The sequence below is a fragment of the Schistocerca piceifrons genome, unplaced genomic scaffold, assembly GCF_021461385.2.
Source record: "Schistocerca piceifrons isolate TAMUIC-IGC-003096 unplaced genomic scaffold, iqSchPice1.1 HiC_scaffold_567, whole genome shotgun sequence".
Lineage (NCBI taxonomy): Eukaryota > Metazoa > Arthropoda > Insecta > Orthoptera > Acrididae > Schistocerca > Schistocerca piceifrons.
In genome coordinates, this window is record NW_025728807.1 from 188,153 (window position 1) to 201,095 (window position 12,943).

The window sequence follows — 12,943 nt, forward strand, 5'->3', positions numbered from 1 at the left end:
AGCAGCACCGCAATCAACTGGGCCGGCAGTGCACGTGTAGCAACAGAACACGTTATCCAGGAAGTACAGTGTCTCTACGTCTAATATTGGGTACGGCATTTACCCAGTTTGCAGGACAAGCGGTGCACCCGTGCCTCGGTAGCGCAGTAGGCAGCGCGTAAGTCTCATAATCTTAAGGTCGTGAGTTCGATCCTCACCCGGGGCATTTAATTTTCTGTGACTGATGGTGGTGCTGTTGCTAGGGCGCCAACGTATTTCTTGTTTGTTATCCACAACGTTTCAACGCTTCAGCGGGAAAATGTTTACTTCCTGTTATTGCTACTTACAGCTTCCCTTTTCCTCTTCTCCCAGCAGAGCATGAAGCCAAAAGCATTGCTCTGCGACGTTTGAGGTGCGCGCCTTGCCAGTCACTATGTGCAAAGATGCTCGCAAAGAGAGAGGGGCGCCGACGCGGCACTCGACACGAAATGCGACAAGCGACCGTACGAACGGTCGAACGAAACGGCCGCATCCGGTGTGGTCTAGTGGCTAGGATACCTGGCTTTCACCCAGGAGGCCCGGGTTCGATTCCCGATACCGGAACGGAATTTTTTCCACACGAATCGTGACAGGTTTGAGCTGTCCGAGCGGCCGTTTCCCGTCCTGCTCGCAATATAGCTACTGTTTCGTGACCGTCAGCAGAATATAGACTAGGGAAGCAGACACACGACGACCATAGAAATGGTGTATGGCTTCATGCCACCTGTTTCCAGCGTAGGGCTGAGCAACTGCATCTGCCGAGGCCCGTTAGCTCAGTTGGTTAGAGCGTCGTGCTAATAACGCGAAGGTCGTGGGTTCGATCCCCCCACGGGCCACTACTCCTTTACTACTACGAAAAGGCAGCGCCGATTTCAGCTGGCGAGTGTGATGACCAGAAGATCATCACCCTGCGTGGAAGTTGACAGAGGATCCGAACCCGACTCGTCGGGAAGCGCTACAGCATTCACTCGGCAATGGCCATAATATCTTGAATACACTGGTTCTCAACCGATAAAGAGAAAATGAAAGAAAATGTCCGATTGCCGATGCGTAACAACTTTGGCCCTTGTCAGTACTTGGGCGGGTGAGCGCATGGGAACACAGGGCACTATTTGCACTTTTACTACCTATTTTTGTTTCTCCTTTGTTTTCGGAGCTACAGCCCGATTCGGTCAGGGAGACGCCACCGTGAAATGAAGGGGGCGTGCTGTGTGTCCATCGCCTCGCCTCTCCTTAGCTCTCTCAGTCGTTTCTCGTGCTTGTCGTTTTGATAAAGGCCGATTTGAGAGCGTCAGCTCTCGCGTCAGCTGAGCAAAGTCGAGACAAGTCGAGACACACTAAGGGCTGGTATGCAGCGAGTAAGAGGGCGAAAAAACAATAATTTAAGAGCGCGTGGCAAAAGTACTCATACGCGAAATTAAAAGCCTGCTGCGGTGGCCGGGAATCGAACCCGGATCAACTGCTTGGAAGGCACCTATGCTGACCATTACACCACCACCGCACAAGCGAGCGCCGCGCGTCCGCGCTGTGTCGGCTTCCCGCCAGTCGGCAGCGGCGGAAGGTGATCGTACCTGGCAGGCGCATTTCGAGGCAGGCTAGGGGAGCACATCCAGACGCATTCGGACAGCGTATCCGCGCACATTTCGCATCCTTTGGCAAGAGTTGGGCGCCGGCGACGCAAGAGTACGCAGAGGACCGCGTTCTGGCGGCATTTTTAAGCAGTGCAGTGCAGGATTCAGCGTCTGCAGCATCTTTCCCACAGAATGCTACGGCGCTTGACGGCAGTCCCACTTTCCCTTGAGACATCTGCTCGGGAAGCAGCGTCAAGTTACCGCTGGCCCCAGCATCGGTGGTTCAGTGGTAGAATGCTCGCCTGCCACGCGGGCGGCCCGGGTTCGATTCCCGGCCGATGCATCATTTTGCTTTTCCCGCGATGATGCTGCCGCGTGGCTTGAGCGCTTGAGATGCACGATCCACAAGAATGTGTAGCTGGATTTCCCTTGAGAAGGACCGAGAACGCAGCACTCGCGGGTCCCCACTAGGACGCTCGCATCATGTTCTACAGACTAGCGTCGGCCTGGCCTCACAAGTTGCCGGGTCCGGGTGCCTCCGAGGCTCTGAACTTTAACGACAAGGAGTGCTGCCTATCGTTGCAACAGCTGCAGCAGCACCGCAATCAACTGGGCCGGCAGTGCACGTGTAGCAACAGAACACGTTATCCAGGAAGTACAGTGTCTCTACGTCTAATATTGGGTACGGCATTTACCCAGTTTGCAGGACAAGCGGTGCACCCGTGCCTCGGTAGCGCAGTAGGCAGCGCGTAAGTCTCATAATCTTAAGGTCGTGAGTTCGATCCTCACCCGGGGCATTTAATTTTCTGTGACTGATGGTGGTGCTGTTGCTAGGGCGCCAACGTATTTCTTGTTTGTTATCCACAACGTTTCAACGCTTCAGCGGGAAAATGTTTACTTCCTGTTATTGCTACTTACAGCTTCCCTTTTCCTCTTCTCCCAGCAGAGCATGAAGCCAAAAGCATTGCTCTGCGACGTTTGAGGTGCGCGCCTTGCCAGTCACTATGTGCAAAGATGCTCGCAAAGAGAGAGGGGCGCCGACGCGGCACTCGACACGAAATGCGACAAGCGACCGTACGAACGGTCGAACGAAACGGCCGCATCCGGTGTGGTCTAGTGGCTAGGATACCTGGCTTTCACCCAGGAGGCCCGGGTTCGATTCCCGATACCGGAACGGAATTTTTTCCACACGAATCGTGACAGGTTTGAGCTGTCCGAGCGGCCGTTTCCCGTCCTGCTCGCAATATAGCTACTGTTTCGTGACCGTCAGCAGAATATAGACTAGGGAAGCAGACACACGACGACCATAGAAATGGTGTATGGCTTCATGCCACCTGTTTCCAGCGTAGGGCTGAGCAACTGCATCTGCCGAGGCCCGTTAGCTCAGTTGGTTAGAGCGTCGTGCTAATAACGCGAAGGTCGTGGGTTCGATCCCCCCACGGGCCACTACTCCTTTACTACTACGAAAAGGCAGCGCCGATTTCAGCTGGCGAGTGTGATGACCAGAAGATCATCACCCTGCGTGGAAGTTGACAGAGGATCCGAACCCGACTCGTCGGGAAGCGCTACAGCATTCACTCGGCAATGGCCATAATATCTTGAATACACTGGTTCTCAACCGATAAAGAGAAAATGAAAGAAAATGTCCGATTGCCGATGCGTAACAACTTTGGCCCTTGTCAGTACTTGGGCGGGTGAGCGCATGGGAACACAGGGCACTATTTGCACTTTTACTACCTATTTTTGTTTCTCCTTTGTTTTCGGAGCTACAGCCCGATTCGGTCAGGGAGACGCCACCGTGAAATGAAGTGGGCGTGCTGTGTGTCCATCGCCTCGCCTCTCCTTAGCTCTCTCAGTCGTTTCTCGTGCTTGTCGTTTTGATAAAGGCCGATTTGAGAGCGTCAGCTCTCGCGTCAGCTGAGCAAAGTCGAGACAAGTCGAGACACACTAAGGGCTGGTATGCAGCGAGTAAGAGGGCGAAAAAACAATAATTTAAGAGCGCGTGGCAAAAGTACTCATACGCGAAATTAAAAGCCTGCTGCGGTGGCCGGGAATCGAACCCGGATCAACTGCTTGGAAGGCACCTATGCTGACCATTACACCACCACCGCACAAGCGAGCGCCGCGCGTCCGCGCTGTGTCGGCTTCCCGCCAGTCGGCAGCGGCGGAAGGTGATCGTACCTGGCAGGCGCATTTCGAGGCAGGCTAGGGGAGCACATCCAGACGCATTCGGACAGCGTATCCGCGCACATTTCGCATCCTTTGGCAAGAGTTGGGCGCCGGCGACGCAAGAGTACGCAGAGGACCGCGTTCTGGCGGCATTTTTAAGCAGTGCAGTGCAGGATTCAGCGTCTGCAGCATCTTTCCCACAGAATGCTACGGCGCTTGACGGCAGTCCCACTTTCCCTTGAGACATCTGCTCGGGAAGCAGCGTCAAGTTACCGCTGGCCCCAGCATCGGTGGTTCAGTGGTAGAATGCTCGCCTGCCACGCGGGCGGCCCGGGTTCGATTCCCGGCCGATGCATCATTTTGCTTTTCCCGCGATGATGCTGCCGCGTGGCTTGAGCGCTTGAGATGCACGATCCACAAGAATGTGTAGCTGGATTTCCCTTGAGAAGGACCTAGAACGCAGCACTCGCGGGTCCCCACTAGGACGCTCGCATCATGTTCTACAGACTAGCGTCGGCCTGGCCTCACAAGTTGCCGGGTCCGGGTGCCTCCGAGGCTCTGAACTTTAACGACAAGGAGTGCTGCCTATCGTTGCAACAGCTGCAGCAGCACCGCAATCAACTGGGCCGGCAGTGCACGTGTAGCAACAGAACACGTTATCCAGGAAGTACAGTGTCTCTACGTCTAATATTGGGTACGGCATTTACCCAGTTTGCAGGACAAGCGGTGCACCCGTGCCTCGGTAGCGCAGTAGGCAGCGCGTAAGTCTCATAATCTTAAGGTCGTGAGTTCGATCCTCACCCGGGGCATTTAATTTTCTGTGACTGATGGTGGTGCTGTTGCTAGGGCGCCAACGTATTTCTTGTTTGTTATCCACAACGTTTCAACGCTTCAGCGGGAAAATGTTTACTTCCTGTTATTGCTACTTACAGCTTCCCTTTTCCTCTTCTCCCAGCAGAGCATGAAGCCAAAAGCATTGCTCTGCGACGTTTGAGGTGCGCGCCTTGCCAGTCACTATGTGCAAAGATGCTCGCAAAGAGAGAGGGGCGCCGACGCGGCACTCGACACGAAATGCGACAAGCGACCGTACGAACGGTCGAACGAAACGGCCGCATCCGGTGTGGTCTAGGGGCTAGCATACCTGGCTTTCACCCAGGAGGCCCGGGTTCGATTCCCGGTACCGGAACGGAATTTTTTCCACACGAATCGTGACAGGTTTGAGCTGTCCGAGCGGCCGTTTCCCGTCCTGCTCGCAATATAGCTACTGTTTCGTGACCGTCAGCAGAATATAGACTAGGGAAGCAGACACACGACGACCATAGAAATGGTGTATGGCTTCATGCCACCTGTTTCCAGCGTAGGGCTGAGCAACTGCATCTGCCGAGGCCCGTTAGCTCAGTTGGTTAGAGCGTCGTGCTAATAACGCGAAGGTCGTGGGTTCGATCCCCCCACGGGCCACTACTCCTTTACTACCTCGAAAAGGCAGCGCCGATTTCAGCTGGCGAGTGTGATGACCAGAAGATCATCACCCTGCGTGGAAGTTGACAGAGGATCCGAACCCGACTCGTCGGGAAGCGCTACAGCATTCACTCGGCAATGGCCATAATATCTTGAATACACTGGTTCTCAACCGATAAAGAGAAAATGAAAGAAAATGTCCGATTGCCGATGCGTAACAACTTTGGCCCTTGTCAGTACTTGGGCGGGTGAGCGCATGGGAACACAGGGCACTATTTGCACTTTTACTTCCTATTTTTGTTTCTCCTTTGTTTTCGGAGCTACAGCCCGATTCGGTCAGGGAGACGCCACCGTGAAATGAAGGGGGCGTGCTGTGTGTCCATCGCCTCGCCTCTCCTTAGCTCTCTCAGTCGTTTCTCGTGCTTGTCGTTTTGATAAAGGCCGATTTGAGAGCGTCAGCTCTCGCGTCAGCTGAGCAAAGTCGAGACAAGTCGAGACACACTAAGGGCTGGTATGCAGCGAGTAAGAGGGCGAAAAAACAATAATTTAAGAGCGCGTGGCAAAAGTACTCATACGCGAAATTAAAAGCCTGCTGCGGTGGCCGGGAATCGAACCCGGATCAACTGCTTGGAAGGCACCTATGCTGACCATTACACCACCACCGCACAAGCGAGCGCCGCGCGTCCGCGCTGTGTCGGCTTCCCGCCAGTCGGCAGCGGCGGAAGGTGATCGTACCTGGCAGGCGCATTTCGAGGCAGGCTAGGGGAGCACATCCAGACGCATTCGGACAGCGTATCCGCGCACATTTCGCATCCTTTGGCAAGAGTTGGGCGCCGGCGACGCAAGAGTACGCAGAGGACCGCGTTCTGGCGGCATTTTTAAGCAGTGCAGTGCAGGATTCAGCGTCTGCAGCATCTTTCCCACAGAATGCTACGGCGCTTGACGGCAGTCCCACTTTCCCTTGAGACATCTGCTCGGGAAGCAGCGTCAAGTTACCGCTGGCCCCAGCATCGGTGGTTCAGTGGTAGAATGCTCGCCTGCCACGCGGGCGGCCCGGGTTCGATTCCCGGCCGATGCATCATTTTGCTTTTCCCGCGATGATGCTGCCGCGTGGCTTGAGCGCTTGAGATGCACGATCCACAAGAATGTGTAGCTGGATTTCCCTTGAGAAGGACCGAGAACGCAGCACTCGCGGGTCCCCACTAGGACGCTCGCATCATGTTCTACAGACTAGCGTCGGCCTGGCCTCACAAGTTGCCGGGTCCGGGTGCCTCCGAGGCTCTGAACTTTAACGACAAGGAGTGCTGCCTATCGTTGCAACAGCTGCAGCAGCACCGCAATCAACTGGGCCGGCAGTGCACGTGTAGCAACAGAACACGTTATCCAGGAAGTACAGTGTCTCTACGTCTAATATTGGGTACGGCATTTACCCAGTTTGCAGGACAAGCGGTGCACCCGTGCCTCGGTAGCGCAGTAGGCAGCGCGTAAGTCTCATAATCTTAAGGTCGTGAGTTCGATCCTCACCCGGGGCATTTAATTTTCTGTGACTGATGGTGGTGCTGTTGCTAGGGCGCCAACGTATTTCTTGTTTGTTATCCACAACGTTTCAACGCTTCAGCGGGAAAATGTTTACTTCCTGTTATTGCTACTTACAGCTTCCCTTTTCCTCTTCTCCCAGCAGAGCATGAAGCCAAAAGCATTGCTCTGCGACGTTTGAGGTGCGCGCCTTGCCAGTCACTATGTGCAAAGATGCTCGCAAAGAGAGAGGGGCGCCGACGCGGCACTCGACACGAAATGCGACAAGCGACCGTACGAACGGTCGAACGAAACGGCCGCATCCGGTGTGGTCTAGTGGCTAGGATACCTGGCTTTCACCCAGGAGGCCCGGGTTCGATTCCCGATACCGGAACGGAATTTTTTCCACACGAATCGTGACAGGTTTGAGCTGTCCGAGCGGCCGTTTCCCGTCCTGCTCGCAATATAGCTACTGTTTCGTGACCGTCAGCAGAATATAGACTAGGGAAGCAGACACACGACGACCATAGAAATGGTGTATGGCTTCATGCCACCTGTTTCCAGCGTAGGGCTGAGCAACTGCATCTGCCGAGGCCCGTTAGCTCAGTTGGTTAGAGCGTCGTGCTAATAACGCGAAGGTCGTGGGTTCGATCACCCCACGGGCCACTACTCCTTTACTACTACGAAAAGGCAGCGCCGATTTCAGCTGGCGAGTGTGATGACCAGAAGATCATCACCCTGCGTGGAAGTTGACAGAGGATCCGAACCCGACTCGTCGGGAAGCGCTACAGCATTCACTCGGCAATGGCCATAATATCTTGAATACACTGGTTCTCAACCGATAAAGAGAAAATGAAAGAAAATGTCCGATTGCCGATGCGTAACAACTTTGGCCCTTGTCAGTACTTGGGCGGGTGAGCGCATGGGAACACAGGGCACTATTTGCACTTTTACTACCTATTTTTGTTTCTCCTTTGTTTTCGGAGCTACAGCCCGATTCGGTCAGGGAGACGCCACCGTGAAATGAAGTGGGCGTGCTGTGTGTCCATCGCCTCGCCTCTCCTTAGCTCTCTCAGTCGTTTCTCGTGCTTGTCGTTTTGATAAAGGCCGATTTGAGAGCGTCAGCTCTCGCGTCAGCTGAGCAAAGTCGAGACAAGTCGAGACACACTAAGGGCTGGTATGCAGCGAGTAAGAGGGCGAAAAAACAATAATTTAAGAGCGCGTGGCAAAAGTACTCATACGCGAAATTAAAAGCCTGCTGCGGTGGCCGGGAATCGAACCCGGATCAACTGCTTGGAAGGCACCTATGCTGACCATTACACCACCACCGCACAAGCGAGCGCCGCGCGTCCGCGCTGTGTCGGCTTCCCGCCAGTCGGCAGCGGCGGAAGGTGATCGTACCTGGCAGGCGCATTTCGAGGCAGGCTAGGGGAGCACATCCAGACGCATTCGGACAGCGTATCCGCGCACATTTCGCATCCTTTGGCAAGAGTTGGGCGCCGGCGACGCAAGAGTACGCAGAGGACCGCGTTCTGGCGGCATTTTTAAGCAGTGCAGTGCAGGATTCAGCGTCTGCAGCATCTTTCCCACAGAATGCTACGGCGCTTGACGGCAGTCCCACTTTCCCTTGAGACATCTGCTCGGGAAGCAGCGTCAAGTTACCGCTGGCCCCAGCATCGGTGGTTCAGTGGTAGAATGCTCGCCTGCCACGCGGGCGGCCCGGGTTCGATTCCCGGCCGATGCATCATTTTGCTTTTCCCGCGATGATGCTGCCGCGTGGCTTGAGCGCTTGAGATGCACGATCCACAAGAATGTGTAGCTGGATTTCCCTTGAGAAGGACCGAGAACGCAGCACTCGCGGGTCCCCACTAGGACGCTCGCATCATGTTCTACAGACTAGCGTCGGCCTGGCCTCACAAGTTGCCGGGTCCGGGTGCCTCCGAGGCTCTGAACTTTAACGACAAGGAGTGCTGCCTATCTTTGCAACAGCTGCAGCAGCACCGCAATCAACTGGGCCGGCAGTGCACGTGTAGCAACAGAACACGTTATCCAGGAAGTACAGTGTCTCTACGTCTAATATTGGGTACGGCATTTACCCAGTTTGCAGGACAAGCGGTGCACCCGTGCCTCGGTAGCGCAGTAGGCAGCGCGTAAGTCTCATAATCTTAAGGTCGTGAGTTCGATCCTCACCCGGGGCATTTAATTTTCTGTGACTGATGGTGGTGCTGTTGCTAGGGCGCCAACGTATTTCTTGTTTGTTATCCACAACGTTTCAACGCTTCAGCGGGAAAATGTTTACTTCCTGTTATTGCTACTTACAGCTTCCCTTTTCCTCTTCTCCCAGCAGAGCATGAAGCCAAAAGCATTGCTCTGCGACGTTTGAGGTGCGCGCCTTGCCAGTCACTATGTGCAAAGATGCTCGCAAAGAGAGAGGGGCGCCGACGCGGCACTCGACACGAAATGCGACAAGCGACCGTACGAACGGTCGAACGAAACGGCCGCATCCGGTGTGGTCTAGTGGCTAGGATACCTGGCTTTCACCCAGGAGGCCCGGGTTCGATTCCCGATACCGGAACGGAATTTTTTCCACACGAATCGTGACAGGTTTGAGCTGTCCGAGCGGCCGTTTCCCGTCCTGCTCGCAATATAGCTACTGTTTCGTGACCGTCAGCAGAATATAGACTAGGGAAGCAGACACACGACGACCATAGAAATGGTGTATGGCTTCATGCCACCTGTTTCCAGCGTAGGGCTGAGCAACTGCATCTGCCGAGGCCCGTTAGCTCAGTTGGTTAGAGCGTCGTGCTAATAACGCGAAGGTCGTGGGTTCGATCCCCCCACGGGCCACTACTCCTTTACTACTACGAAAAGGCAGCGCCGATTTCAGCTGGCGAGTGTGATGACCAGAAGATCATCACCCTGCGTGGAAGTTGACAGAGGATCCGAACCCGACTCGTCGGGAAGCGCTACAGCATTCACTCGGCAATGGCCATAATATCTTGAATACACTGGTTCTCAACCGATAAAGAGAAAATGAAAGAAAATGTCCGATTGCCGATGCGTAACAACTTTGGCCCTTGTCAGTACTTGGGCGGGTGAGCGCATGGGAACACAGGGCACTATTTGCACTTTTACTACCTATTTTTGTTTCTCCTTTGTTTTCGGAGCTACAGCCCGATTCGGTCAGGGAGACGCCACCGTGAAATGAAGTGGGCGTGCTGTGTGTCCATCGCCTCGCCTCTCCTTAGCTCTCTCAGTCGTTTCTCGTGCTTGTCGTTTTGATAAAGGCCGATTTGAGAGCGTCAGCTCTCGCGTCAGCTGAGCAAAGTCGAGACAAGTCGAGACACACTAAGGGCTGGTATGCAGCGAGTAAGAGGGCGAAAAAACAATAATTTAAGAGCGCGTGGCAAAAGTACTCATACGCGAAATTAAAAGCCTGCTGCGGTGGCCGGGAATCGAACCCGGATCAACTGCTTGGAAGGCACCTATGCTGACCATTACACCACCACCGCACAAGCGAGCGCCGCGCGTCCGCGCTGTGTCGGCTTCCCGCCAGTCGGCAGCGGCGGAAGGTGATCGTACCTGGCAGGCGCATTTCGAGGCAGGCTAGGGGAGCACATCCAGACGCATTCGGACAGCGTATCCGCGCACATTTCGCATCCTTTGGCAAGAGTTGGGCGCCGGCGACGCAAGAGTACGCAGAGGACCGCGTTCTGGCGGCATTTTTAAGCAGTGCAGTGCAGGATTCAGCGTCTGCAGCATCTTTCCCACAGAATGCTACGGCGCTTGACGGCAGTCCCACTTTCCCTTGAGACATCTGCTCGGGAAGCAGCGTCAAGTTACCGCTGGCCCCAGCATCGGTGGTTCAGTGGTAGAATGCTCGCCTGCCACGCGGGCGGCCCGGGTTCGATTCCCGGCCGATGCATCATTTTGCTTTTCCCGCGATGATGCTGCCGCGTGGCTTGAGCGCTTGAGATGCACGATCCACAAGAATGTGTAGCTGGATTTCCCTTGAGAAGGACCTAGAACGCAGCACTCGCGGGTCCCCACTAGGACGCTCGCATCATGTTCTACAGACTAGCGTCGGCCTGGCCTCACAAGTTGCCGGGTCCGGGTGCCTCCGAGGCTCTGAACTTTAACGACAAGGAGTGCTGCCTATCGTTGCAACAGCTGCAGCAGCACCGCAATCAACTGGGCCGGCAGTGCACGTGTAGCAACAGAACACGTTATCCAGGAAGTACAGTGTCTCTACGTCTAATATTGGGTACGGCATTTACCCAGTTTGCAGGACAAGCGGTGCACCCGTGCCTCGGTAGCGCAGTAGGCAGCGCGTAAGTCTCATAATCTTAAGGTCGTGAGTTCGATCCTCACCCGGGGCATTTAATTTTCTGTGACTGATGGTGGTGCTGTTGCTAGGGCGCCAACGTATTTCTTGTTTGTTATCCACAACGTTTCAACGCTTCAGCGGGAAAATGTTTACTTCCTGTTATTGCTACTTACAGCTTCCCTTTTCCTCTTCTCCCAGCAGAGCATGAAGCCAAAAGCATTGCTCTGCGACGTTTGAGGTGCGCGCCTTGCCAGTCACTATGTGCAAAGATGCTCGCAAAGAGAGAGGGGCGCCGACGCGGCACTCGACACGAAATGCGACAAGCGACCGTACGAACGGTCGAACGAAACGGCCGCATCCGGTGTGGTCTAGGGGCTAGCATACCTGGCTTTCACCCAGGAGGCCCGGGTTCGATTCCCGGTACCGGAACGGAATTTTTTCCACACGAATCGTGACAGGTTTGAGCTGTCCGAGCGGCCGTTTCCCGTCCTGCTCGCAATATAGCTACTGTTTCGTGACCGTCAGCAGAATATAGACTAGGGAAGCAGACACACGACGACCATAGAAATGGTGTATGGCTTCATGCCACCTGTTTCCAGCGTAGGGCTGAGCAACTGCATCTGCCGAGGCCCGTTAGCTCAGTTGGTTAGAGCGTCGTGCTAATAACGCGAAGGTCGTGGGTTCGATCCCCCCACGGGCCACTACTCCTTTACTACCTCGAAAAGGCAGCGCCGATTTCAGCTGGCGAGTGTGATGACCAGAAGATCATCACCCTGCGTGGAAGTTGACAGAGGATCCGAACCCGACTCGTCGGGAAGCGCTACAGCATTCACTCGGCAATGGCCATAATATCTTGAATACACTGGTTCTCAACCGATAAAGAGAAAATGAAAGAAAATGTCCGATTGCCGATGCGTAACAACTTTGGCCCTTGTCAGTACTTGGGCGGGTGAGCGCATGGGAACACAGGGCACTATTTGCACTTTTACTTCCTATTTTTGTTTCTCCTTTGTTTTCGGAGCTACAGCCCGATTCGGTCAGGGAGACGCCACCGTGAAATGAAGGGGGCGTGCTGTGTGTCCATCGCCTCGCCTCTCCTTAGCTCTCTCAGTCGTTTCTCGTGCTTGTCGTTTTGATAAAGGCCGATTTGAGAGCGTCAGCTCTCGCGTCAGCTGAGCAAAGTCGAGACAAGTCGAGACACACTAAGGGCTGGTATGCAGCGAGTAAGAGGGCGAAAAAACAATAATTTAAGAGCGCGTGGCAAAAGTACTCATACGCGAAATTAAAAGCCTGCTGCGGTGGCCGGGAATCGAACCCGGATCAACTGCTTGGAAGGCACCTATGCTGACCATTACACCACCACCGCACAAGCGAGCGCCGCGCGTCCGCGCTGTGTCGGCTTCCCGCCAGTCGGCAGCGGCGGAAGGTGATCGTACCTGGCAGGCGCATTTCGAGGCAGGCTAGGGGAGCACATCCAGACGCATTCGGACAGCGTATCCGCGCACATTTCGCATCCTTTGGCAAGAGTTGGGCGCCGGCGACGCAAGAGTACGCAGAGGACCGCGTTCTGGCGGCATTTTTAAGCAGTGCAGTGCAGGATTCAGCGTCTGCAGCATCTTTCCCACAGAATGCTACGGCGCTTGACGGCAGTCCCACTTTCCCTTGAGACATCTGCTCGGGAAGCAGCGTCAAGTTACCGCTGGCCCCAGCATCGGTGGTTCAGTGGTAGAATGCTCGCCTGCCACGCGGGCGGCCCGGGTTCGATTCCCGGCCGATGCATCATTTTGCTTTTCCCGCGATGATGCTGCCGCGTGGCTTGAGCGCTTGAGATGCACGATCCACAAGAATGTGTAGCTGGATTTCCCTTGAGAAGGACCGAGAACGC

General features: G+C 54.9%; 30 non-coding genes across 30 annotated transcripts; 24 read left to right on the forward strand and 6 right to left on the reverse strand.

The window, feature by feature from the left end:
- The first annotated feature begins 132 nt into the window (after positions 1-132).
- On the forward strand, positions 133-205 carry Trnam-cau. Its single transcript has one exon. It is a non-coding gene; the product is annotated as a tRNA-Met (tRNA).
- A 305-nt stretch (positions 206-510) lies between these two features.
- On the forward strand, positions 511-582 carry Trnae-uuc. The gene has a single exon. It is a non-coding gene; the product is annotated as a tRNA-Glu (tRNA).
- Positions 583-780: 198 nt separating this feature from the next.
- Positions 781-854, forward strand: Trnai-aau. Its single transcript has one exon. It is a non-coding gene; the product is annotated as a tRNA-Ile (tRNA).
- A 593-nt stretch (positions 855-1,447) lies between these two features.
- Trnag-ucc lies at positions 1,448-1,519 on the reverse strand. Its single transcript has one exon. It is a non-coding gene; the product is annotated as a tRNA-Gly (tRNA).
- A 342-nt stretch (positions 1,520-1,861) lies between these two features.
- Positions 1,862-1,932, forward strand: Trnag-gcc. The gene has a single exon. It is a non-coding gene; the product is annotated as a tRNA-Gly (tRNA).
- A 381-nt stretch (positions 1,933-2,313) lies between these two features.
- Trnam-cau lies at positions 2,314-2,386 on the forward strand. Its single transcript has one exon. It is a non-coding gene; the product is annotated as a tRNA-Met (tRNA).
- Positions 2,387-2,691: 305 nt separating this feature from the next.
- On the forward strand, positions 2,692-2,763 carry Trnae-uuc. The gene has a single exon. It is a non-coding gene; the product is annotated as a tRNA-Glu (tRNA).
- Positions 2,764-2,961: 198 nt separating this feature from the next.
- Positions 2,962-3,035, forward strand: Trnai-aau. The gene has a single exon. It is a non-coding gene; the product is annotated as a tRNA-Ile (tRNA).
- Positions 3,036-3,628: 593 nt separating this feature from the next.
- Trnag-ucc lies at positions 3,629-3,700 on the reverse strand. The gene has a single exon. It is a non-coding gene; the product is annotated as a tRNA-Gly (tRNA).
- A 342-nt stretch (positions 3,701-4,042) lies between these two features.
- On the forward strand, positions 4,043-4,113 carry Trnag-gcc. The gene has a single exon. It is a non-coding gene; the product is annotated as a tRNA-Gly (tRNA).
- A 381-nt stretch (positions 4,114-4,494) lies between these two features.
- On the forward strand, positions 4,495-4,567 carry Trnam-cau. The gene has a single exon. It is a non-coding gene; the product is annotated as a tRNA-Met (tRNA).
- A 305-nt stretch (positions 4,568-4,872) lies between these two features.
- Positions 4,873-4,944, forward strand: Trnae-uuc. The gene has a single exon. It is a non-coding gene; the product is annotated as a tRNA-Glu (tRNA).
- A 198-nt stretch (positions 4,945-5,142) lies between these two features.
- Trnai-aau lies at positions 5,143-5,216 on the forward strand. The gene has a single exon. It is a non-coding gene; the product is annotated as a tRNA-Ile (tRNA).
- Positions 5,217-5,809: 593 nt separating this feature from the next.
- Trnag-ucc lies at positions 5,810-5,881 on the reverse strand. Its single transcript has one exon. It is a non-coding gene; the product is annotated as a tRNA-Gly (tRNA).
- A 342-nt stretch (positions 5,882-6,223) lies between these two features.
- Positions 6,224-6,294, forward strand: Trnag-gcc. Its single transcript has one exon. It is a non-coding gene; the product is annotated as a tRNA-Gly (tRNA).
- Positions 6,295-6,675: 381 nt separating this feature from the next.
- Trnam-cau lies at positions 6,676-6,748 on the forward strand. The gene has a single exon. It is a non-coding gene; the product is annotated as a tRNA-Met (tRNA).
- A 305-nt stretch (positions 6,749-7,053) lies between these two features.
- Positions 7,054-7,125, forward strand: Trnae-uuc. The gene has a single exon. It is a non-coding gene; the product is annotated as a tRNA-Glu (tRNA).
- Positions 7,126-7,323: 198 nt separating this feature from the next.
- Positions 7,324-7,397, forward strand: Trnai-aau. Its single transcript has one exon. It is a non-coding gene; the product is annotated as a tRNA-Ile (tRNA).
- Positions 7,398-7,990: 593 nt separating this feature from the next.
- On the reverse strand, positions 7,991-8,062 carry Trnag-ucc. Its single transcript has one exon. It is a non-coding gene; the product is annotated as a tRNA-Gly (tRNA).
- A 342-nt stretch (positions 8,063-8,404) lies between these two features.
- Trnag-gcc lies at positions 8,405-8,475 on the forward strand. Its single transcript has one exon. It is a non-coding gene; the product is annotated as a tRNA-Gly (tRNA).
- Positions 8,476-8,856: 381 nt separating this feature from the next.
- Positions 8,857-8,929, forward strand: Trnam-cau. Its single transcript has one exon. It is a non-coding gene; the product is annotated as a tRNA-Met (tRNA).
- A 305-nt stretch (positions 8,930-9,234) lies between these two features.
- Trnae-uuc lies at positions 9,235-9,306 on the forward strand. The gene has a single exon. It is a non-coding gene; the product is annotated as a tRNA-Glu (tRNA).
- Positions 9,307-9,504: 198 nt separating this feature from the next.
- Trnai-aau lies at positions 9,505-9,578 on the forward strand. Its single transcript has one exon. It is a non-coding gene; the product is annotated as a tRNA-Ile (tRNA).
- A 593-nt stretch (positions 9,579-10,171) lies between these two features.
- On the reverse strand, positions 10,172-10,243 carry Trnag-ucc. The gene has a single exon. It is a non-coding gene; the product is annotated as a tRNA-Gly (tRNA).
- A 342-nt stretch (positions 10,244-10,585) lies between these two features.
- Positions 10,586-10,656, forward strand: Trnag-gcc. The gene has a single exon. It is a non-coding gene; the product is annotated as a tRNA-Gly (tRNA).
- A 381-nt stretch (positions 10,657-11,037) lies between these two features.
- Trnam-cau lies at positions 11,038-11,110 on the forward strand. Its single transcript has one exon. It is a non-coding gene; the product is annotated as a tRNA-Met (tRNA).
- A 305-nt stretch (positions 11,111-11,415) lies between these two features.
- Positions 11,416-11,487, forward strand: Trnae-uuc. The gene has a single exon. It is a non-coding gene; the product is annotated as a tRNA-Glu (tRNA).
- Positions 11,488-11,685: 198 nt separating this feature from the next.
- Trnai-aau lies at positions 11,686-11,759 on the forward strand. Its single transcript has one exon. It is a non-coding gene; the product is annotated as a tRNA-Ile (tRNA).
- A 593-nt stretch (positions 11,760-12,352) lies between these two features.
- On the reverse strand, positions 12,353-12,424 carry Trnag-ucc. The gene has a single exon. It is a non-coding gene; the product is annotated as a tRNA-Gly (tRNA).
- Positions 12,425-12,766: 342 nt separating this feature from the next.
- On the forward strand, positions 12,767-12,837 carry Trnag-gcc. Its single transcript has one exon. It is a non-coding gene; the product is annotated as a tRNA-Gly (tRNA).
- The last annotated feature ends 106 nt before the right edge of the window (positions 12,838-12,943 follow it).